At 43.4% G+C, this 25,088-nt stretch overlaps 1 protein-coding gene across 1 annotated transcript in view; it reads right to left on the bottom strand.

Moving 5' to 3' along the window:
- MTSS1 (MTSS I-BAR domain containing 1) overlaps nucleotides 1-25,088 on the bottom strand; it is a 169,157-nt gene that overhangs the window by 45,356 nt on the left and 98,713 nt on the right. The window lies entirely within an intron of this gene.

The following is a 25,088-nucleotide window of genomic DNA, read 5'->3' as shown; positions in this document are numbered from 1 at the left end:
GAGAGAGTTGGGAGCAGTAACAAACACTGATCAGGTCAGTGTCTAGAGAGAGACAGTAATCCAAAGTCTTGAAACAACATATCCAGGACTTTTGACTAATTTCCTTTCGCCAGATTCTTCACAGCCAATATTGCAAAGGTTTTGGTATTTAAAACACCCATTTCAGCACAGATTACGCTCTCTCTTCCCAAACCCAATCCTGTATATAGAACACAGATCGGTAGTAGTCATAGACCATGCATCTATCACTTCACAATATTGCCAGAAGATGGCACTGTTTATGTGCACTACACTCCCAGTCACTCATTTCAGTGCCTCCAAATGATAACGTCTCTTGACAGCAAATGATTAATTTTTAGGACTTTTTCTCCCCAAAGTATATTTTCTTTTAAAGCAAGCATTTGCCCGCTCTATAATTTAATTAAACAATCATCTCGGCCTTTTTTGTATTCAGTTAGCTTCTGTTTTGATAGCCATATGGTTCTAGCTATATGTAAGCCAAGCTGTAGCATCTCAGCAAACTTCAACACAAAGTCCTAACTAATTTGTTAAAAATATTCACCAGGGTTGTGTGAAACACCCATAACAGTTTTAAAACCTCAAAATGTAAAGTTTTTCATTTTGATTGTGATATTGATCTGATTTTGCAATATACTTTGAAATTTTTTGAGTTTTCCTAAAAACTAGACTGTTTAAGCAGAAAGTATTTATTTTCAAGTGAAAAGCTCAATATGGTCAATATTTCAATTTGAAAATCAATTTTTACATTTAAAAAAAATTGCCAAATGTCACGTTTTGATGTTAAAATTATTTTCACAAATAGCAAAATTTTGGGCCCACCAAATGACCCAGAATGAAATTGCAAATATTTTGCACAAAATGCTGTGGGTTTTTATTTTTTGGCTCTTATTATGGCAGAAACCTTTTATTTACCCTTTTGAACATGTTCAGAATTAAATTCCTTTAAAGAATGAATTTAAACTTCTTTATGTTCATTATTAAAGTTTTACTAACATTCATAAGTATTAAGGTGCCGTAGTATAGCTAACAATTGTGCAAAAACAATGACTGAAGAAAGCTTGCAGACTTGAATGGGTCTTTACAGTGGAGGCAGATCAGTCTTCTCTCATTAGTACTGCAGTTTCATACAAAAGTTGTTACTGCACATAGAGCCGGGTACCAAAAAGTGGAAAAGTCAGACCCCTTGTCTCCCACAGTGAAAAACTATGTCTGCTACTGACAGCATCTTTCTTGTCCCACATGCTCAGTATGGTCTTATTCTTCATTCCCCCTAACAGAGAACTAACAGGCCATTAAAAAACAAGCAAAGAACAGAACTTCTTGTCCTAATGGAAGCAGAACTCCTACTGGAGATTTCAAGGAAGGTCTCCTAAGAAATGAGTGCTAAAACTTTCTCCACTGTCATTTGTGGAGTAACTTATCATTCAAGATACAGTTAAATGCTGCATTATGCAAGAACTGGGGAAACTTGAACAGGAACACAAGTATTCTAGGGTTTTTATAGGTTAATATTTATGCTTCCCTAACCCTACACCATGAGAAAAGGAAGAGCCATTTAAGAACAGAAAATGGGAAATGGGGAACGTGTTTTGTAAAATGGGGAATAAGGGTCAGCTAAAATAAATAAGGGCACTAATAAAAACTGCCAGGTAGTACTATTATAACCCAAGTAGCAGTAACCAACCAACATAAATATGCACATTCAACACACAAGGATATACCCACAACAAAATTGTACGAAACAAGGTCTACATATTATTTCTGTTTATTAATAATAATAAAGCACATTTGCAGATTTTCAAAGTATTTACTATTAATTGCAACAAGCTCTTTCAGAGGTGTGAAAAAACTGGGTTTTTCCAGAAAACAACACTAGTTTTGGGATGGAGGGAGTGTTTGTTTAAAAAAAAAAAAAAGCCCCGCCCCCCCAATCTTTTGAATTTCCATGTTCTTTGGAAGTATTTATAGAATCACAGTATATATTTAAAAGGGTTTTTTTTTTTTAATACCATAAACATTAGGTGTAAATTTCAATCTATGAATGAAAATTATCCTAAAAAGTTAAAAAAAGGGAAGTGATGAGCACATCCAAGTTTTTGTATGCCTGTTAGGAAACAAAGTCTAGAACTGTTATAGAAGCCTAGAAGGGAAGAAGAATTGGTAGAGGCAATGGTGACAAGGAGAAGCCGGACCAGCACATGAAATTAAATGTCAGTGAATATTAAAGAGAAGAGACTGGGAAAAGTTGTCAATGGTTAGCGCGAGGCTTAGTTTGTTAAAATCTTGCTGGGAGTGGGTAGGGCATCTGATAATATGATTGTGACGGGGCGGACCTGGCTCTGAGGGTCCCTGCTGGAGGCCTCGCAGCCCTGCCACACCCCGCCCCAGAAAAGGGCAATGGAGAGGGTCCTCCAAGCTGCCTAGAGTGGCTGTATGGGACACAGTCAATCAGAAAGGGGCTGCAGGGAGCAGCCAATCAGGACCCAGCAGGGTAGTATAAGAAATGTTGCAGGGCCAGAGTGAGATCAGTTCCTTGCTAGAGCTGGAGGAGAGTGGACCATGTGCTTGGCTAGCTGAGGGAGCTACAGGACCTAGGACAGAGCAGTGCTGGCAGAGGCTGGGGGGGAACATGAAGGAGCCGGGCTGGCTGGTGGGACTCAGCCAGGACAAGGCCCTGAGGTCAGGGTGAAGAATGTTCTAGGGCCATGGGCAAGTGGCCCAGGGAACTGTAGCACTGACACAGTTTATTTAAAAGGATGTGGCGGATGGCTGCTATCTATAGGGTCCCTGGACTGGGACCCAGAGTAGAGGGCGGGGCCGAGTCAGCCCCACCAGCCACTGGGAAAGTGGCCTGGACTTTGATGCACCCCAGAAGAGGAACTGAACTCTTTTAGTGGCCCAGATGAAGAGCTGAGGCCAGAAAGGCCCAGAGGGAGCAAAGACATTGCCTCCAGGGAGGGAGCTCTGGGGCACTGCTCCATACCAGAGGAGGGACAATTTGAGAGAGGCCAGAAGGGGCTGAAAGGCAGTTTGAACCAGGGTACTACAATAGACCCTGCTGGACTGATTGAGGAGTGAGCCCAGAGATAGGGCTGCAGATAAAGGGACCTGGGATGGGCCCCCTGTTGTATTTATATCCCGAATGGGGTTTGATTTATCTCACATACAGATTGAGTGTGACTTGGCCGGAGGGCTGGATCGCTGAAAACTCACCACAGAGCAGAGAGAAAGTGCAGACGCACACACTCTGCCAGGGGGGCGCTCGCGAAAGGTGAGTGCACCCCGTTACAATGATGCTGTATAATGTCAGTTAGCTTAATCTTATTTTTCTCTGTTCACAGTGTTGAATTCACCAAGCAATTTCTCATTCTAAATGGTAAATGTGAAACTTGATGATCAGTACCGCAAAATGAGTGGTTAATGTTTAAGTCATTTCCAAACAGCACACGAATGCATCTGACTCAGCTCGTCTAAAACCAAAGGAAGTGTTAGGAAACAAGTGACTGTCAAAAGTTGCTAAGTAACAAAAGAGGATTCATGCTCATGTACTAAAGCACAAAGAATTGGTTTCTTCAGAACCTTCAAGATCAAATGTGCTACTGAATGTAAATGTATGCCTAAATGGAAGAGCAGAGGGACACTGAGTCTGATGATCCCAGAAACAAGACATTTGCAGTGCCACAGTCAGTATCAAAATATAGCTGCAAAGATTATTTAAGTCCCAGATCCAGACCTTTCAGTAGCTCATCATCATCTTCATTCCAGGGTAACAATGCTATGGAACCATTAAAAAAAACAAAACAGTTGCATACAGCAACTTGCCATAAACAATTACAGTGCTGTTTGATGCAGACCGTGGTGATCTTTGTTGTATTCCTCAAAGCCTTCTCATTTGCAGGCTGCTGCCATCTCAACACAGCAGGCAGCTAATGGATACACAGTCAATCAGTCCATAGAGGGGTGCAGGTGGCAAGCATGCACTGAAAAAGCTGTTCTGTATGAGCAGGCTTCTGCTGCAGCAAAAAACAAAAACAAACCTGGGGTTCATTCAAAGCATACTGCAACAACAAAGTCACTCTGCATTTCAAATTCCCATTTAAAAGCTAATGTTGTTGAAGTATAATTAAGTGTAGAAGACTGAACTGCTGGAAGAGACAATTGGATTTTTAATCTTGACACGCTTTTGATCAGAAAAGCCAGAAAACCATGTAAATATGTCTGTAAATACCTATCCAAGTGAGAAGGCACGCTGGGTTTATAGGTTTCAGAGTGGTAGCCGTGTTAGTCTGTATCAGCAAAAAGAACGAGGAGTACTTTTGGCACCTTAGAAACTAACACATTTATTTGGACATAAGCTTTTGTGGGCTAAAACCCACGTCATCAGATGCATGGAGTAGAAAATACACACACACACACACACACACACCCCATGAAAAGATGGGGGGTTGCCATACCAAATCTAACAAGACTAATCAATTAAGGTGGGCTATTAACAGCAGGAGAAAAAAAAATTTTGTAGTGATAATCAGGATGGCCCATTTCAAACAGTTTTCAAGAAGGTGTGTCGGAGAATAACAGAGTTCTCACTTTTTGTTTGGGTACAGCAAGTCAGATACTGTGAGTAACAGTAGGGGGAAAATTAGCATGGAGAAATAGTTTTTAGTTTGTGTAATGACCCATCCACTTCCAGTCTTTATTCAAGCCTAATTTAATGGTGTCCAGTTTGCAAATTAATTCCAATTCTGCAGTTTCTCGTTGGAGTCTGTTTTTGACATTTTTTGTTGAAGAATTGCGACTTTTAGGTCTGTAATTGAGTGTCCAGGGAGGTTGAAGTGTTCTCCGACTGGTTTTTGAATGTTACAATTCTTGACATCTGATTTATATCCATTTATTCTTTTGTATAGAGACTGTCCAGTTTGGCCAATGTATATGGCAGAGGGGCATTGCTGGCACATGATGGCATATATCACATTGGTAGATGTGCAGGTGAACGAGCCCCTGATGGTGTGGCTGATGTGATTAGGTCCTATGATGGTGTCCCTTGAATAGCTATGTGGACAGAGTTGGCAACGGGCTTTGTTGCAAGGATAGGTTCCTGGGTTAGTGTTTTTGTTGTGTGGTTGCTGGTGAGTATTTGCTTCAGGTTGGGGGGCTGTCTGTAAGCGAGGACTGGCCTTTCTCCCAAGATCTGTGAGAGTGAGGGATCGTCCTTCAGGATAGGTTGTAGATCCTTGATGATGCGCTGGAGAGGTTTTAGTTGGGGGCTGAAGGTGACAGCTAGTGGCGTTCTGTTACTTTCTTTGTTGGGCCTGTCCTGTAGTAAGTGACTTCTGGGTACTCTTCGGCTCTGTCAATCTGTTTCTTCACTTCACCAGGTGGATACTGTAGTTTTAAGAACCTCAGCCGTGCAGAACACAACGCCATCCACAGCCTCAGGAACTCTGACATCATAATCAAAATGGCTGACAAAGGAGGTGCTGTCGTCATCATGAATAGGTGGGAATATGAACAAGCGTCTGCTAGGCAGCTCTCTAACACCACATTCTACAGGGTATTACCCTCTGATCCCACTGAGGGTTACCAAAAGAAACTACACCATCTGCTCAAGATGCTTAAAGATACTGGGATCGGCTGGTGGGACACTGCCCACATAGACTAGCACCAGGCAGAAGAAGGTCTCTTCAAGTCATAGGATCTTAGTAGAGCTGATCCAAAATTTTTGAATCTTCAGAATTGGTGAAGCTTGCTGTTGGTTTTGTTTTTGTTTTTAAACTAGCGTTAATTTTCAGCTTCCTCCAGAGGGTCATCACAGATGGGAAGGCAGTACCATACTTTGGTTCAGCATTACAGTAACTTAGTGTCTTGCCCATAGAATGAGATGTTAACGAACCATTTGGTTTGTTACAGAATTATGAAAGTTCACATGGCAATAAGTACTTCAGCCACTAACTAATCCACCAGGCAAACCCTCTTTGCCTGGTGGATTACATGGGAGTTTAGCCTCACAACAACATGAATGGAATGTGGGAGAAAGTTCGTGTATTAAATATACAGTACAATTGGTGCAGTCTAGTGCTTAAGAGCACAAAGCAGGATTTTAAAATCCATATGGGAAAGTAGTTTCATATTTAAAATAAAAGTTTTAATGCAAGTATGCATGGACCCTGAAAAGTGAAGTCTACCTACAGTTAAGCATAGGCAGCTGCAGTGAAAGCTTTCCAGCACTAACTCATACACTTTCCCCAACCATGACCCAGAGGGACCCACCTCTAAAAAGTGAGATGATAGTCTAATCTCTGTGCCTGTTCACTTCTTACCCACCAAGCCTCTCTACGAGTGGCCAATTGCAAAGGGAAAACCTATTTACTGAAGAACAGAATGTTGTCAGTTTGTTTCCCAGAAGCAAACGGAGCACCAGCGTTCAGCTGCTACCAAACCCAACTGGATAGAGCCAGACAAAAGGCTTTGCACTGCAGTACCATCCACTCCCATGCATTCCTGTAGCTTAGAAATTGAACCAATTTAAACTCCATTTTGTTTAAAAGCTGACACTTTGTCTAAAGTCCCAGCACGCTTCTATGACACTTACAGTCCCCTGAAGAGAAGAGATTATAATGGCATATTTGGCAGTTTCCTAGTAAAAGAGATGATAAAGTGTTAGAAGACCTGAGTTCCACTCCCTGCTCTATGACTCCTTGGGCAAGTTACCTAACTACCATGTCTCAGTTTCTCCGCCTATAAAATGTGGGTAAAATTTATGTACCGTACAGGGCGCATTATAATGATTCATTAACATCCCTAAAATTCTCTGACCCTGTCTAAAGCAATATTCTACACGTGGAGAATGGCATTACTGCTATGCAATGGAACCTTTCATCAGTATTTTTTTTTAAAAAACTGTCAAATTTTATCAAATTAAAAAACCGGGGTAAAAAAAATAAATCAAAGATTCTGTGTTCTCAGAAATAAAATGCATGATTCACAACACACACATGCGTCCCAAAACCAAGCCTAAGACGACCAAAAACCTCTTCATTATAAACTAATTAAATGAAATGCTGTGTAATACTGCTACAAGGAGGCCACTGTAAAAGCTTAAATGGTTCTATTTCCGTGCCCATTTGTTATTCAACACCACAGAGGAATAAAAAGGAGTAGGGGATGGGGGCAGGGGGAGAGACAGACTAAATTGCTTGATTAGAATCATTCTGTTCTACTTAATGATCATACATCAATGAAATGATTATTTGATGAAACGTGCAGCTGTATAACCACAAGGCCTTCTGTATACTCAAAGCAGTTGGCTACAATCAGCCTCTTATCTCTTCTAGCCTTTAACTTCATTGCTGAGCAGGATACAGAAAGTTAGCATGACAACTGTCTTTCAGGAAGTGACTTTAAGACTCCACTTAAGTGATTCCTTTTTATCTTCAAGGGCGAAGTCCAATTATGTCAGACACGCTTCTCCTTCCAAAAGGGAAGGGAGACCATGAAAAGGGGACATAATATTTTGCAGTTTCAAAGTTACCAAGATGCTTCCATCTCAGAGCACAGATTAAAGAAGCAGCTGACTATAGGCTCGATTATTAAATACATTAAATACCAAGGCTGTGACAAGCTGACAAGCAGTAGGACATTCTCAGTTTATCACTCAACCCTTATTTAAACTCAAGCAGTTAAAATAGTAGGCAGTTTCCTTTATCAGTTACAAGCCACAGGCCCTGATCCCGCAAGCTGTTCATGTGGGGGGACACTTGTGCCCACATGCAGGCCCATGAAAGTAAAGGATGGATTGATGGATCAGTGCCTCAGAGACTTGCCCTATTGGGATTTCTTGGGCTATGTGGAGCCTAGCATGGCTGCAACCCTGTTTGCATGAAAACCAAACACTGTTACACTATTACAAACTTGTTTAAAACCATGCTATAAACTACCTTTTGGGGGAGGAAGGAGCTTTTGTTTATAGCATTATTTAGGTTAGCACAGGTCTTCCCCCCCCCGAAAAGAATTGTTGGCAAAACAATTGAGTGTTGGGCAACTCCTAGCTGAACTGCACTTGGCAAACATTTCTAAACATTGTTTGCGCAAGGTGATAAACTAAGCAATTTTCTGAGGTACTTAATTTTTAAAGTTTTCATTAACTTTTTTAAAAATTAGACCTCTTTGAAACAAGTGTGATTTTGCAATTGTTATACGGTCTAAACTCCCTCTTAACTATTTTCATTTAAATAAATAAAAAAAAAAACACCCCACAATTGTGACAAGCCAAAGTCATGCACTACATAGCCATGCAATTGGCAACACAGAATAGATGAAGTGTAATATTCAGTACTACAGCCTATTTGAAAAAGTACTGGATAATGTATTTAAATGGGCTTGGATATGAACATGACTGAAAATCTGCCCAGGCTATGGGATTCTGTTCCCAGCTTGGCTGAGAAAGAAGTATGCTAAATAGCTATTTTCTCTGTAACTAAGGATGCCACAGTCTTTGCAGATACAAATCAGAGGAAAACTGCCTCAGAGATGCAGATTCTTGTTGAAGGAAAAGCTGCATCTGTGCTATTTGTGTCAATGGTGCTAAGGCTTTGTTTAAAATGGAAAGGATCTAGCTATACATGTATAGTTATACCAGCAAACCCTCTAGTGGCGATGCAGCTTATACTAGCAAAAGGGCTTCTTTTTGACAGTATAGCTTATATCAGTTCCCCTGAATAAAATAAACTATACTGACATAAGTGCTTGCACCATATGGCTTTTGCCAATATAGTTATGTCAGTCAGGGGTGAGATATTTCATACTCCTTACCAACGTATCTGTGCTGGCAAAACTTTTAAGATGTGGACCAGACCTGATAATTAATGAATGTAAATGATGGAGCTCAGTAAGATACAGAGGCGCAGACTATTCCTGAAGAGCAACAAAACTCTGCCCTCTGAGGATCTCCAAACAAGGTTTGGGAATTTAAAAACAAAACCCACAAAAACAAAATAAACCCCCTCAATCTGAGAAAACACGTAAATGGTTTCAGTCGAAATCCATTAGTTAATACCTGTATTCAAAATGTTCCATTTGGAATATAATGTTTGGTTAGGTCTTTTACGTCCATATACAGTGGGTACACTCAGTGCAATACTTGATTGAGTTTAGGAAATGGGAAGAGCATGCAAATACACAAGTGTTCACTGGGCTATGCCAGATTACTGGGCACCAGAACGCTCTGTGACACCCTATATGTATTAAGGGTTAGATGAAACTGATGGCATATGCAGGACATCACTGCTACTGGAATTCTGTTTGATATTCATATGGAAGGGTGAGTTGGAACCAAACACAGCTAAGTCTAACAGGTGCAAAAGGCAGAACAAAGAATTTGTCACTAAAGGCAACAGATACAACTGAGAGAACACACAGTGAGCAGTTCTGCAGAGTATGACAGTGCTATTTTTATACGGTCACTTTTCTGAGCAGAACAACTCTAGAGCATTTTCCTTGGCGGGGTACAAGGGAGGATGGTGGGGTAACAAAAGGAGGAAATTCACTAAATGCTATATTAAAGTTAACATAACATACTTTCCATGAAATTTCATAGGTCTTCATTCAACATACAGGAATACAGTACAAATGTTTAAATTAAAATGGCAAACACCAACCAACAACAACAATTAAATGCACAATTAAGCAGAACAGCCCAACAGGGCCCAATAAAGCATGTAGAGGAATGCTATGCTCCATTTCCAGGTATTCCATGATGTGCTTCATTTCCCACTTGTGAATGCCTTTCGTTTTGCATTAGTGTTACCATTCTTTCACTGTGTTGAGTGTGGTATGACTGTCAGAACAAGTTTTCATTGCGTTCCTAAATGCACACACTCCAAAGGCAGCTGCTGTGCACTCTGTGAAGCCAATTTTAAAAATCTGATCTCAACTGTATTTTGAAATACCTGTGAATTCTATCTCCCAGGAATAATTCATTGTTGAAATTAGTTTGAACATGGATTGGTACAAAGAATTGAGCTTTAAAATTAACTGTCTTTTTCCACCACTTCTCTAGACAGCAATTTCTTAGGCAAAATTTGGAGAATTTATGAACTCCTTTAACCGAAAGACAACTAACACGAGTATTAAGTTTAAGTTGGATTACTGTACTACTAAAATGGTTACCTAGAGTCCATGAAACCTGCTAAGCTATTTTATCCAGAGCTATGTTCAGAGACCCATGCTGTGCTGTACAGCAGGTCAGTATCCAAACATTTGGTCTGGCACTAATATTTTGCATTACTGCAACTTTCATCTCTAGCTTTCCCACATTTGTTACATATGGTAGTTATGCTTTTCCACAAATGGAGGGAGACCAGCACCACACAGCCTAACACCAGCTGGCTGTTTAAATCCAGTAGGCACAGGAATTTAGTACACAACACTGACATCAATGGAAAAAAGCAATACTCCACCTGTTATAAAAAACACAATGAGGACAATAATCTGAACGCACGAAAGTCAAGTGTCTTTGCTCTTCTGGCCACATAACTGCACTAAATGCTACAAACTCTGAAATAAACTAAATCTAATTACAAAATTTGTCAATTTTGAATTTAAAAATGGTACTGTAGCATCTTTTCCCCCTCTGCATATACGCACCAGTAGAGGACTATGCTTTTTACATTAATAAGCTTGCATACCCATTCACAGATTAATTTAGAGGTGGGAAATCTGATGAGGCCAGCCCTCGTTCTCCAAATAAATTCTTTGCAGGCTTGAGTTAACAGCTCAGCTGGCAAATGTACTGTTTACCCCAAAATTCTTTACCACAATCTAGATTGGCATGCTGAATTTAAAGCACCTCTGTTCAAAGCATGGAGCATAAAAGTGGGAATAGCTTCCTGAGATTTTCTTACTTTGCAAGTAAAACCTGCAAGTCTTACAAAAAATATCCTTCATTTAAAAAAGCTATGCGTTGTTGTACTACATGGCAATTCTGGAGCAAAACAAGATGTTTAGGGTGTTCATTTACATGCAAATACCAAGCATAGCATATGCTCATGTCCCACTGCTGCAGAGCCATCAGTGAAGGCAGGCAAAAGGGAAGTAAAATGCATGGACAAGGCGGGAAATACCAATGCAGGATTTAGCACCAACCACAAAATACAGCAAAATGTCTTTTTGATTCCTTCTTTCAGAAGATCCCCACAACTATGATGGAAACTTAAGAGCTCAGATTGTTAGACTGCATACAAATAACTTTGCTGTACAGTTGCTACTATGATATACACAAATTAAGCACAAACAAGTTTAAGATTTTGGACAAGAAAGCTTAAAGACACTTTGTGCATTCCCTCACTGAAACTAATTGTAAAAAGCTCCAAGAAACCCACCCTTAGAGGTGACAGTTTTTTCCCTACCCACGGACACCAAGACAAGAAGCTAAAAGAAGGAAGGAAAGCGCACATGATGGGGGGGGGGGGGGGGGGAGATTAATGGAGACTTAGCATGCCCTGCGATTAAAGACTTGAAAAGGAAGACAAGTTCCTCTGCACCCTATAAAGGACAGTGCCATCACCCCATCTACTTTACAACTTTTAACGGTTTGTAATCAATCAAGCTTCTCTGGCTCTACACAAGAGTTCTGTCCACACACAATGCTGCTGCTGCTGCTCTCTTAGTAAGTATGGTAGCTAGCAACATTCCCTTCCCTGCCAGCATACGCGGCTGGTACATGGCTGTCTTCTTGTAACTCATTTGGCCCGTTTCTTCTGCTGTGCAGATGGAACTACCTCCCCGCTCCCTTCACAAAGAGCACTTGTGTAACTGGTTTGGCTGGTTGTCCTTACTCCCCGCATTTTGTGCAGTGGAACATCTCAGAGTGCATTGCCCACTGCTGCTGTGTGCATGACTCCTAGGTGCTCGGTTCCCACCTCAGGCATTAGCTGCCCAAATTTATCGAGAATGACCTGAAAGACGTGGTGGTAAAGCAGCATGGTAGGTGTGGACAGAAACACAGTGGATGCTTTTTTGTATTGAGAAAAATGTTTTTATGTCAACACAACCCAACCACGTGTGTTAAACGGGTCAAATACCAGTGTCACAACCTAGTTACAGAGATTCTCTGGTGTACTTGAGAGGCTAAGCTCTTGGATAACACCAACATATCTGGACACAGATATTTTCTCCGTACTTCCTAAAGCACATCAAAATGCATTTTGCCCTGCTTTTCAAGGTTAAGTTGACATATGCCTAATGATATTGAGATCGGCATCTGGTCATCTGACTTTTTGGTACTGAGGTAAGTTCATGCAAACCTCACATCTTCTCAACCCTCATTGCCACTCCTTTGTTCAACTTTGCTCATCAGCCTTTGCTTAGGAAGGCATGGCTGGTTTATAAAATTGTCAGTTAAAGATGACAGGAAATGTCAGAGCAGGCAAAGGGGCTTTTGACCTAGGCTCTAAGTGCTCTGGTGCACATAATGCCAGCATCTAAATTGCAGGTTTCCAGGAAACTACTTGGAAAGATTCGCCTGCTATTTAGAATTTATTAACTATTCCCAGAGGAAGCACTTTGATTTAGTGCCATGTTCCCACATTAGTAGTGATGCTCTTGTATTATAGACTTCCCTTCCCCCCACCCCCCATTCTCTCTCTCTCTCAACCATGAAGCAGGATTCAGTTCATTTCATTCAGCTGTTCCTCTGAAGACGGTCAACATGAGAAGCAGGCTACTCTCAGACAAAGAGCATGACCCAATTACAGACATTTTGTAAGTCTGACATTTGTAATGCTCTAATGGGATAGTAGGGAACAGTAACTCCCCCTGCAATGTCTTTTAGAGTGCATTTGTAATTTCCTGACTTTGTGGGAGACATGCCCTCTTATGGATGGACTACAGAGAGGTTAAGAGATCTACTACTACTGTGATCTCAAGTGGTGAAGACCTGTGTTTTGGAAGCTGAAGGACCTGGGTTCTAGTCTCAGATCCCCAGATCAAAGTATGATTCATTTAAAACTGTGTTTGTATGCAGCACATGAATGAGTTACAAATTATGGCCACGGGTGGGACAGAGGAGCCCGAGATGGAAGGTGCGGTCTTGAAGATCAGGAAAAACAGTCCATAGGACAAGAATGCAGCATCTCTGAAAGGGTGCGAGACGGAGGGAGATCAACCATAGCTACTGTCTCTCTACACTATACGATTATCCCTGCCTTAAAGCATTACCAGCAATCTATTTTTTGTCAAGGACCAAATTTCTTGATCAAGGTATAGTCGAGGTCCAGACTTCAGAGAAAACAACAATAAGAAGTAAATAAAAACATTTTGCAGTCTGTTCGTTTTGCGATCTGTTCAAATAAAAACATTTTGCTTCTGGTGGTCCAAATTTGGCCTACAGTCTGCTTATTGACTACCCTTTCTTTAAGGGGATCACGTGTCCCAATTAACACTATGCCCAAAATACCTGCATTATGGACACATCAATAAATGTGTCTTATACTTGACAGTAAATGTCAATGAAAAACAATATAAGAGATCAAATGAAACTTCTCACAAAAAAAATCAAAGCTATACTAAGATCAGTGATCAAAGTTATTTTAGATCACATAAATTCAACCATAGGGAGCACGTTAGTTTTGTTTCCTTCTGTGTGGTCTGTCTCACATAGTTTTCCTACTAGATCTTAGGTTTTGGTTGATTTTTTAAATAGGAAATTATGAATATGAATGGCAAAATATTAGCTTCTTTATACCTCAATTTCTCCAACTGTAAAATGGGAATAATGGAACTTAACCATCTTTATGAAATGCTTTGCTTTCTAAGCATGAATATTGCTACAAGTGCTAAAATGAATACAGCATGTTTAACATTCAAAAGCTCTTTCCCTTGCTTCAGCAAAATTTGTATCAGTTATCCATTAACTACAGGGCTGTTCTGCTGTAATTGCAGAGTTGTATCAATGATTTTCATCAAGTTTTGATACTTGTGAGACTTAAGTAGCATCCAGTTATTGAACTAGTATAAATAGTTTGTAATACTTAGTACCGGAAATGAGATATTGCACTATATGAGGGAATGGGAGGGTCAGAAAGTGTGGTGAACCTTAGAAATGTATGCTGTATGCAAAATATTCAAGTTGGTTATGCTCTGGTATGTATTACATCTTATCAGTCTTAAGAGACATCCAATGGAATAGAAGTTTCACTGCTTTACTTCCTTGCACCCCACAAACCTCTTCACCACAATCAGTTTCCATTTGAAGCATCAATATCCAACAGCCAATCTCACCATCTGCAGCATGCAATGCCATTTACTTATGGAAAAATAGAGGTCACTACTTCAAAAGAGCAAAATAGTAGACAACAGAACTGTGATCAAATCTCTACTTCCCTCCTGTAAATAAAGCAGGGGTAGGCAACCTGTGGCACGCGAGCTGATTTTCAATGGCACTCACACTGCCCGGGTCCTGGTCACCGGTCCGGGGGGCTCTGCATTTTAATTTAATTTTAAATGAAGCCTCTTAAACATTTTAAAAACCTTATTTACTTTACATACAACAATAGTTTAGTTATATATTATAGACTTATAGAAAGAGACCTTCTAAAAACATTAAAATGTATTACTGGCACGCGAAACCTTAAATCAGAGTGAATAAATGAAGGCTCGGCACACCACTTCTGAAAAGTTGCCGACCCCTGAAATAAAGGATCACTAGCTACTCCATTAAAGTACCGTAGCTAGGTCCCAGTTCTTCTGGTTAATTCTCTTACATACTATATGTGTATATTTCCGAATACGGAGAGAGATGAGGCTCAAAATCTCTCACTGCATATGCATTTTCAGCTTTGTACATAGTATTAGAGAGAAGGGGAGCTGAGATCAAGTGAGTATCATGCAGAAAAAGCCTTTAAAATATCAAAAACCTTAGAAAGCCTATACATTGTAAGATCTCGTCCCACTATACAGAACTAAAGCCACACCTTCCTAGGCTCCTGATGAACACTTCAACAGCCCAAATTTCTGGTTGTGATGTGGGCTCACAGTAACTGCAATGCAGCACTTGTGTGGTCTTTGATTATCTCAGAATTTGTCTTCTGAAGCAGCAACATTGCCACTCAATCTGAGAAACTTAAGGGCAAATCCTTAACAAAATAATTGGTGCATTCAATCTGTCCAGCTGCAATCCATTCTAGATACAACTTCCTGCAACAGCATTAGCCTAGATTTCATAACAGTACGTTTAAGTAGGTAAAATAAATTATATAAAGAACTACTTCTTGATATAAGAATAAGGACAGGGTAATTAGATCTTGACCTAAGCAGCCACTCTATGGGTTACAAAAAACCTTTCCAAGGCACTCCTTTAGTCTCATTAATCTGCCATTTCCAAAAGGATCAGAAATCTGTGAAAAATTGCTTGCAGGAAAGATTGCAATAAAATGAGAGCAATGTTGGTAATTCAAAGAGAGAACCGGGATGCATGTGGGATAAATTCCATGTAATGCACTATTTTATTATCCAATAGCTATGGCAGAATCCTACACCGACAGAAATGAAAGCATAGAAAATTCTTAGGAGACTGATAAAGTTCAGCACGCTAATGAACAACAGAACCAGACTCAAGGAACAGTGATCTACGTATTGCTCTACTTGATTTGTTTCAAGCAGGCAAACTAGGGGCACAGACACCACATGAAATTAAAGAGCGTGCCAAGTTCCAAACAGGAGCTGGGAGATAGGAGATTCCCCCCTTTACAGTGTTGGGATGGGTGGGTGCACATTAAGCGCTTAAAGAGGTGCCAGATTTGCAGCCATAAAATAAGTAGTAAGCAAGAAGCAGCAGTCCCAAGCTTCTCTTCCAATATGCCCCCTCTCTAAGCTTACCTATAACAATAGTAATGACCGCAATTTAATGCACTGGGAAGCCCCCTCCAGGACATTCTGTTCACCACAAGCAATGAATGAGAAGAATCTGATTTGAATGTAAAGCGCATGCATGAGGCGGTAGGATGTGGCTTCCTTTGAAGTTTCTCTGCCTTTTGCAAAAGGAAGAGCAAAACAAATCAGTTTGCAAAAGCAGCAGAGGGGTCCCATTAAGAGAAATGCCCCCCCTTTTACAAGATTCCATTTGACTTAGTTTAAATAGGTCAAAGAGCTCTCATTTTTTTAAACGATGTGGGGTAGGATGAAAAAATCAAAAAGGGATAAGACCTATCAGGCCATCGAGTTCATCTCGCTGACAACACAGGGCTGTTCCCTGCACTACATGTTTTAAGTGTCCCAAACGCAGTGCTTTGCACCAGTTGCAGACTAATCTACAGCCTAACACACCTCATCATCAGGACGTTTTCATGATATTCATCCTAAAATTTCCCCCTCTTCACGTCACGCAGTCATCCCCTTGTTCTACTAAGTAATTCCTCTCCCTCCTTAGTGTTTACACCCTTCAAAGAGGCTTTTCTATATTTGGATCCATGGCTACTATCATTGTTCTACTAAATCCCAACGAACACAATAGGAGAAAACGTAGAGGGAGTTGGCAAAGTTTCCTTCTGAGGGTGGAGGGGGAAGTGTGAGCAGTGGGCAAATCAAAATGTGCCATCATCCACCAAGTCAGCCGCAAGCAGCTGATCCCTGGTCCGCCTGCATCCTGTGTTAGAGTGTACAGCTTAGCTGTCTGCAAGCTACGGACAACGTTTTGTTCTAGTTTCATGCGATCATTGTCCAATAACAGAGGTCACAGCAGCAAAGGAAGAAACCCATCGTTTACATGCCAAACTGTCTCCAAAGCTTTGATTTCAAATCATAGAAAAAATTATTAAGGAAGCCGCCAAGCTTGAAACATGCCCCAGTGCTCTCCTAGCCAGCTCAGGGCAGCCAAGATTACTTCAAAAGAAAAGTCATGCCCAGTCACTGACCCAGACTTTAAAACAGCCTAATTTGTGTACCGCGGGGAACACTTCCTGCCACAGAACACCTCTGTATAGAACATGCACAGTAACTTCCCTCAGAAGTCTTATTTTAATTGGGGCCACAAACCAATACCAACATTAAAAAATAATGACCTAATAACTGGATTTCTCAGCTGAAGATTTTGATGCTTTGCCACATGCTACAGGAGTGAATTTTCTGTCCTTTTATCTTTGGATTTTCCGCCGTGAGAAGTCTACTCCAGACTAATAGTCAAGTATGACTCCACTAGTTTTGATGGCAGGATCGTTACTGTATTAGCAAATTCTCATGAATCATACCACTTATCCCAAATAAAAGAAGCAATAAACAAATGCAGCAACTTGATAGTAAAGTACCACACAGAATTATATTGGGTAGCCTTGATGGATCATCCACAGAGGAGAGTACACAATTCCACTCTACAGAAGATATGCAAGACAAGGTTTGACTCCCTGAGTTCTTCCCCCTCCAAATCCTTTAGGCAATCGATTAGAGGAGTATAGCAATGCAAGTTATATTCCAGATCTCCCTCCCTCCCCCCCGCTCTCTCCCACACACATACACACACACACACACACACACACACACACCCCTCTATGAAAAACAATTAAAAAGCTGTCAAGAAGCTCCTGGTGGAAACAGAAAACCCTGTCCCCTAAGATATTTTTAGCCTAATGAGCAAGAAAGCTCTGCTAAATCCATTCGCCTGGACCAGATCAGCTGCGGGGGCTGGGAATCTGGCTCTGCTTTCACTGAGATCCACAGGAATAAAGTCAGAGCCGTAACTAAGCATTTTAGCGCCCAGGGTGAGCAAGCATATTTGTGTCCACTAGAGGTGATGCATGGAGGAGCATGAGGGGTCACAGTCCTCCTTCCCAGATTTCTGCTTTCCATTTAGCACACAGGTTTTCAAACTGTGGGGTGCGCCACCTGAGGGAGACATGCCCCACAGTTTGAAAACCGTCACCTCCTGCCAGAAGCCAGGGTACCTTGTTAAAAACTGCTACTGACAGATTTCTCTACCAGCAGCAGTTACTGACACCTATGGATGTTCTCTTTTGTTGCCCTGTCACAATTTGCTACTCTCACCTTTCCCATCCTCTGGTCCAGGAATAGCAAATTGAGACAGGGTGTCAACCATCCATCACAATGCGCTATCCCTAGACTAGAGAATGATAAATGTGAGCGGTAGCAAATTGTGATGGTGGTTGATACATACCCCGGTGCACCCGCACTCTAAATCAGTACAAGCACTCCTGGTGAGTACACTCATCCTGACACAAGGAGCCAAGTAGGCACATGCATAAGTGATGTACTCACTGCGGCGACTCTATGCTGACGTAACTTGAGTGAACCTAAATTTGTAGTGTAGATATGGCCTTACATATATGAACTGTTTGGGAGAGGTAACAGCAAAAGTATGAGGCTAGGCCAGGATACACTGAGGGTTTAGGCTCCTACTTTTGTGGATCCAAGCCTCCTGCACCCTAAAGGCTCAGGAACAAAAAGATACATAAAAAGAACCCAGTATCATTTATTTCTTTTTAAAAATTTCATGACTTAGGCTGCGAGTTTGTCACAGAAGTCACGGATTGTCACAGAAGTCACGGATTCTGTGACTTTCCGGGACCTCTGTGACTTCTGCAGTGGCTGGTGCGGCTTGCCCAGGGGCCACCTGAGCAGTTCAGGCAGCCCCTGGACCAGCCGCACCGGCCGCTGCTGGGGCAGTCTCAGGCCACCGCACCTCCCTTTCCCAGCAGCAGCAGGAGTTTGGGGGGCGGGGGGCAGCTCAGGGCTGGTGGCACGAGAGGGAGTGAGGACTCTGGGCGGCGGTTACCTCAGGGGAGCTCCCTGGAAATGGTGACATCCCTTGGCTCCTAGGCAGAGGCGTGGCCAGGGGGCTCTCTGCGCTGCCACTGCCTGTAGGCACCACCCCCGCAGTTCCCATTAGCCACGGTTCCCAGCCAATGGGAGCTGCGGAGCCAGCTCTTGGGGCAGAGACAGCACACACAGCTGCTTGGCCGCACCTCCAAGTCTGCCTAGGAGCTGAGGGATGTTGCCGCTTTTGAGGCAGCGTGGAGCCAGGCAGGGAGCCTGCCAGCGCCCCCAACCCCCCCCCCCCCCCCAAGTACCTGTGGCGCCCCCGGTCAGGGGTATATAGTACAAGTCATGGACAGGTCTTCGGGGTATATAACTCATGATTTTTGAATTCTTGTGATTGTCAAACAATCTTGGGGTTGTAGATGTGTGTTCATTATGTTGTGAAGGCCAAAACTATAACTGGGTTAAAAAAAGAATTGGATAAGGTCAGGGATGAAACCCCATGCTCTGGGTGTCCATATTCCTAGCCTCTGCCTGCCTGAAGCTGGGAGTGGATGAGAGGATCACTCGACTTTTTTTCCTCTGAAGCACCTGGCACTGTCCACTGTCAGAAGACAAGATACTGGGCTTGATGGACCATTACTGACTCAGTCTGGCTGTTCTTATGCTCAGTAAAAATTACAACAGATGTTTGCCTTTGAGAGGATTTAATATGAGATAGTATACGGCCCTTAGTGAATATTTGGGAACCAAGTTCTGCACATAAGCAGTGACATGCAAAAAACCACGAAGGGCTGGATTGAGAGGCAAAATAACAGTTGAGAAAGGCAATCCTCACTGGTGGATCAAATGAAAATGAAGTTTTGACACCAGGCTAGGAAATCAGTCAGACTGGAAGTCACATGATCCAACAAAATAAACTTGTGCTATAGTAAAAACATAGAAAGTGCTATGCTAGAAACACAGATGTCATTGCTAAAACTACTAGCAACTATTTACTTATAAACATTTTCAATGATTATTTGCTATTAAAATATAAATTAAAGAGCACAATGACATCCATCTGCTTAGTGTTGACAAAGGCAAATGATGAAGTGCTAAGAGTAATAAAAACATTTAAAAAACTAAACAATTAGAAGGAGCAAAACTCTATTTAAAATGGAATACCAGAAAGGGAAAGCAATTCAGGGAATCACAGCAGCAGATGAGACAAATCTGTGAACTGCTATGAGACTTTATGCAGACATATAAACTAGTAAGGGATTCTTTTAGGTACTCAGAATGTGACACACACAGTTTTGGGGGGTGTATGTATGTCACTGAATCAAGTCTCCTATACCACCTCAGTACTTTATAGGAGACAGAGAACAGCTGCCTTGTGCAGGCATTGGGATGCCTGTGCCTTTAAGAACAGAGCCTGGAAAGCGGGTGCTGAGTGGTACTGTTCCAAGGGAGGGGAAATAAAAAAAGCTCTCCCCCCCCCCCCCATTTTTGTAAACGCTGCAGGTGGCTCAACCCATCACGATAACGGGTACCCCTCTGCACTTTCCTGTGCCAGGGTTTTCCCCTCTGCCACCATCCAGCAGCCCCTCATCCCTGGCTCCTACCCCTCTTCCCATCCTTGATTTTGCTCCTCAGCCGCTCTCCTGCCCCTGCCTCCAGCTGTTTGACACCCCCGCACAGTCAGTTTGCACCCCTGCTCAGACCCAGCCCATCCCCCAACACCGATTGGCTCCCTTTAACCACTCTGAACAGCAGCAGATTTTAATCCCCAGTGAGGGCAGCAGCTTCAGCAGATGTTACTGAGCGTGCTCAGTCCATGAGAGCATGTTTAGCAGGAGCTAAGCAGCTCACTCAGCAACATGCCCACCTGCCACCCTGGTCCTAGCGCCACAGGGAGAGCCTGCTTCAGCCAGGGTTACTGGGCCCGTAATCCTGCAGGGAGGGGGGCGCCGAGCACGCTGGGCTCCAGCAGATGCCCCACCCTAGTTACAGCCCTGAATAAAGTATTCCAAGGATTGGAGAGCTGTGTTTTATGTGGACTTAAAGTAAACCTCCACAGAAGAATGTCTCTAAAGTGGTTATGGGCTGGGGAAATGTGTGTTAAGTCAGCGGATCAGGAGGCGTCAGTTTCACATACTCAAAGACTGTGCCTTGTATAAACAAGATCACTGGCTCCACAGCATGAGATGGAAGTAGTGATCAGCTGGAATCCTTCCTTTTTAAAGTGCTATTTCTCTGAAGCACCTCTCCTCACTTATCAGAGGGGTAGCCGTGTTAGTCTGGATCTGTAAAAAGCAACAGAGAGTCCTGTGGCACCTTTAAGACTAACAGATGTATTGGAGCATAAGCTTTCGTGGGTGCATCTGACGAAGTGGGTATTCACCCACGAAAGCTTATCCTCCAATACATCTGTTAGTCTTAAAGGTGCCACAGGACTCTCTGTTGCTTTCTCCTCACTTACTGCAGGATGCCTTCAGACACAAACTAGTGAAACAATAAGACCATCCCAATTACCATGACTATGACCTTTCAATGTTTAACTACTGATCTATTCTTTGTGGCCAAGAAAAAACAGCAGGTGATTAGCTTCAATATGAGTCACTGTGTCCCTGTCGTGCAATAATTCAATTAGACACTGAACAACCTTCAATCTGGTTCAGGACCTGTCTACTGCAGCCACACTCTCCCCCTGGCTGTGGTTTCATTCAACCTCACAAGTTAAGTGGGGCCAGGCCAGGTCAAAACTCAGGTACTATAGGCAATAGTGCCGATGGTTTAGTGAAGTCAGTGGCACCCAATCAGTGCCCTGGGATGGCACTTGGAGTCACTGTGAGCAGTGAGGTAATGCTAAGTTTTATAGTGCTGGAGCCCTCTCCCAACCTACCCTTTCCCACCTTACACCTGCCCCCTCCCTCCAATGCCTGCCCCCCATGCTCTGCTCAAGTCGCCTCTCAGCATAGGCGGCTGGTGAAAATATTCTTAGGGGAGACGGGTGCAACTGTTGGTCTGGGCCCTGCTCTTTGGTGCATGCAGGGGTGGCTGTCTCTAGCCCAGCCTGGTGTGAAAGAGAGGACTGAGGGACTGGAGAGCATGCCTGCCCCAAACTCACCCCATAGTAGCAGCTCCTGTCCCACAGAAATGGGCCCAGCTGCCTCCTCTGGCCCGTTGGCTCTCACCACTCAGAGAATTGCTGTGCCAGGATCTTCTGAATAAGGGTGGGGGGGGAGGGGGGAAGGGAAAGAAAACAGCCATCTGACCACCCCAAGATATGAGAGAAAAGGTCACCTGTCCTGCTTCAAAGCGAAAACGGGATGCAGATGCCAGGGCTAAAGGGCCCTGCAGGGTGTTCATGGGTGAGCCTCAGGGGACTGGAGAACTTGGGAAAGGGAGAGGAGAGCTGGTGCAGCCAGGAGTTGGGGGCAGCTGGGCTGATCTGTCCGGTAGATGGTCTTGCAGCCGAAGAGCCCTGGGGGAAGGAAGTGGTGGTGGAATAGTGGGAGAGGCGGGGTGAAGAGGGAGGAAGGGGGAAGGAAGTGTTTTAGGGATTGGTGGATGGGTAAGTACAAGGGGTTTAAGAGGTGGGTTTATTGGGGAAGGAGGCTGGAGGATGGTGAACAGTAGCGGTGGAGGGTTTGGGGGTGGAGATGTGGGGCGGGTTTGGCAGGATGATGTTTTATGGGAGTGTTTTGGGGGGGTTTGGGTGATGGGGTAGCTTTACTTGAAGAGATGGGGGTTGGTGTGGCTGGGTGAGGAGTTGAGATTGTGGGGAGTTTGGGAGAGGAGGAGTGGGAAGGAGTTGGGGTGTGTTTATTTGGGGGTGGGGTATCAGGGGCCCGGATGGGTTTAAGCAGGGGCTGAGGGGAGGTGGGTGGGAGCAGGGTTATTTGGAAGTCTATGGCGGGGGTGGCGGGAGGGTTGGGAGAGCATTGTGTGGCGGTGCCAATGGCTGCAGCTGGCTGTGGCTGGCTCCCTCTGCAGCCCCTTCCCCCCTCCTCCCCTCTCTGTCCACTCCCTCCCTCACCGGCACCAGCCCCAGCTCCACTCAAAAGCACGGGGGGAGGAGGGGAATGGACTTGCCGCCACACCTGGGATGGGGCTGGCTCGCTGGGCACTGGCCACACCCAGGCTGGAGTCTGCCCACAGCACCATGCCCCCGGGGCCTTGCGCACTCACCTCACTGCCTGCTGCCAGGCTCTGGGAGCTCTCCCAGCTCATTCTGATGCCTGGCAACCAGGCAGATCAGGGACAAGCTGGCCCTAGCATCGCCGGAGGCAGGGCTTTGCCTGCCAAGCTGGGATGTGTACACAGGCAGCAAGGGTGCTCAGATCTGGGCGGGCTAGGCTCCCTTTAGCCCTAGCCACCTGCACCCCTTGGACCTATCCCACTGTAGTGTCTCCTGGGGCAACTGAGCAACACACATTTCAGAGAGGAGCACAAGCCTCTGAGGGAGTCAATGGGAGAGGGGCAGAGGGAGGGGGAAATTCTGAAGCGTCGGAGCTTTGCTCTAGCCTAGATTTCAGGTGCCAGAGCAATGCACCGGACCACTTTGGTAGAACCACTCCCATGATTTTGCAACTGCAGGTGGTGGGTTTTTCAATGACATAAAACTGAGATGCTGACCTCCTCAGGTCACTGGTCTCATGGTGCTTTCTGCAAGGCCTAAGGCATTAACCTTGGTATCCTGGCAAACTCCAACTTGGGCAGTATATTCTGCCAGCCTAAACTGCTAACCTTCTGCAGTTTCAGTTTGCTACGTTATTCTTCATTTCCTGGCCTGAGCTGCTGCCCCCACTCCCAGAAATGGCTGTAATTCAGTGATGAATGAATCTACACATCCCTTCGCTCCCTTCCACTGAATCTATTTTCCAGTTGGCTTGAGAGTGCACCAGGAAGCAGCTTGGGACTTGTTTCCCGGTATGGCAAGTAAGTGAAACCTTCAGCACAGTACGCAATGCACGACCTCATTTATGTTCAAACACTCTGAAATTTCAGAAGCTATGAGGGGAGGGAAGGTTCTGTGATGATGTGTTTATCTAAGGTGGAGGAGGGTCCTTGCAGTTAAGGCAATGGACCTAGACTCAGGAGACCTGGATTCTATTACAGGTTCTGTCACAGGCTTTCTACAGGACTTTGTGAAAAATCACTTCACTTCATTTCTGTGCTTCAGTTTCTTATGTGTAAAATGAGGATAATAATGCTACCTCTGCCCCACGCTTTGTCTATTTAGGCTGTAAATTCTTTGGGGCACCGACCATCTCTTACTATGCATTTATTCAGCACAAGGAGACTCAATACTGTAATGCAAACTAAATAACTACAAAGGTGTTCATCCCATTTAAATATGCAACTGTGGAGTTCTGATTCCCCCTCCACTCTGACAATTTAGTTACTGAAGACTTTGAATTGATGGCAAATGGCTGAAATTTCTAGCCAACAGATCTAATGGTTTGGCAGATCAACACTGAATCCAAACGCCCAGCTTTTCCAATCACAAAACCACTGAAGTAGCACAGTGCAGACCACCACATCTGCCTGAAATCCCAGGCTTTAATCTAAATCAGGGTAGGCAACCTATGGCACGGGTGCCGAAGGCGGCACGCGAGCTGATTTTCAGTGGCACTCACACTGCCCGGGTCCTTGTCACCGGTCCGGGGGGCTCTGCATTTTAATTTAATTTTAAATGAAGCTTCTTAAACATTTTAAAAACCTTATTTACTTTACATACAACAATAGTTTAGTTATATATTATAGACTTATAGAAAGAGACCTTCTAAAAATGTTAAAATGTATTACTGGCACGCGAAACCTTAAATTAGAGTTAATAAATGAAGACTCGGCACACCACTTCTGAAAGGTTGCCGACCCCTGATCTAAATCAATAGGAATCACCATTGGCCAGTGTCAAAGTCATGAAAGCACACCACAATTATACTGATATAGCAAAAAGGATACAACCTTTCCAGAGTAGACAAGCCCTCAGAATTTTGTAACAGAGGTTTTCCAAAGTTCAAAGGGTAAACACAGCCGTAACAGCTGCAAGAGAAAGGCTTGTGTGATGGATATCAAAATATCCAGTGAGAGGAAATGAAGATGGAGGACTCTCCCCCTCCTTTAAAAAAAAAAACAAAAAAAACCCTCATGTATACACAAACTGGAAAACCGGGGGGGAGGGCGGGGAAGGGCAGGAGGAATCGATCCATTCCACAAAGCAAGCAGACAGCTGACAGAAGAAAAAATGGGGTGAACAGTAATCCCATCACATCACCCATGTGACTAGAAAGCAGAAATTTGAGAGTCTGAAATAG

This window comes from Emys orbicularis, chromosome 2, assembly GCF_028017835.1.
Source record: "Emys orbicularis isolate rEmyOrb1 chromosome 2, rEmyOrb1.hap1, whole genome shotgun sequence".
NCBI classification, from domain to species: Eukaryota; Metazoa; Chordata; order Testudines; family Emydidae; genus Emys; species Emys orbicularis.
This window is presented reverse-complemented; position numbering and strand designations above follow the sequence as displayed.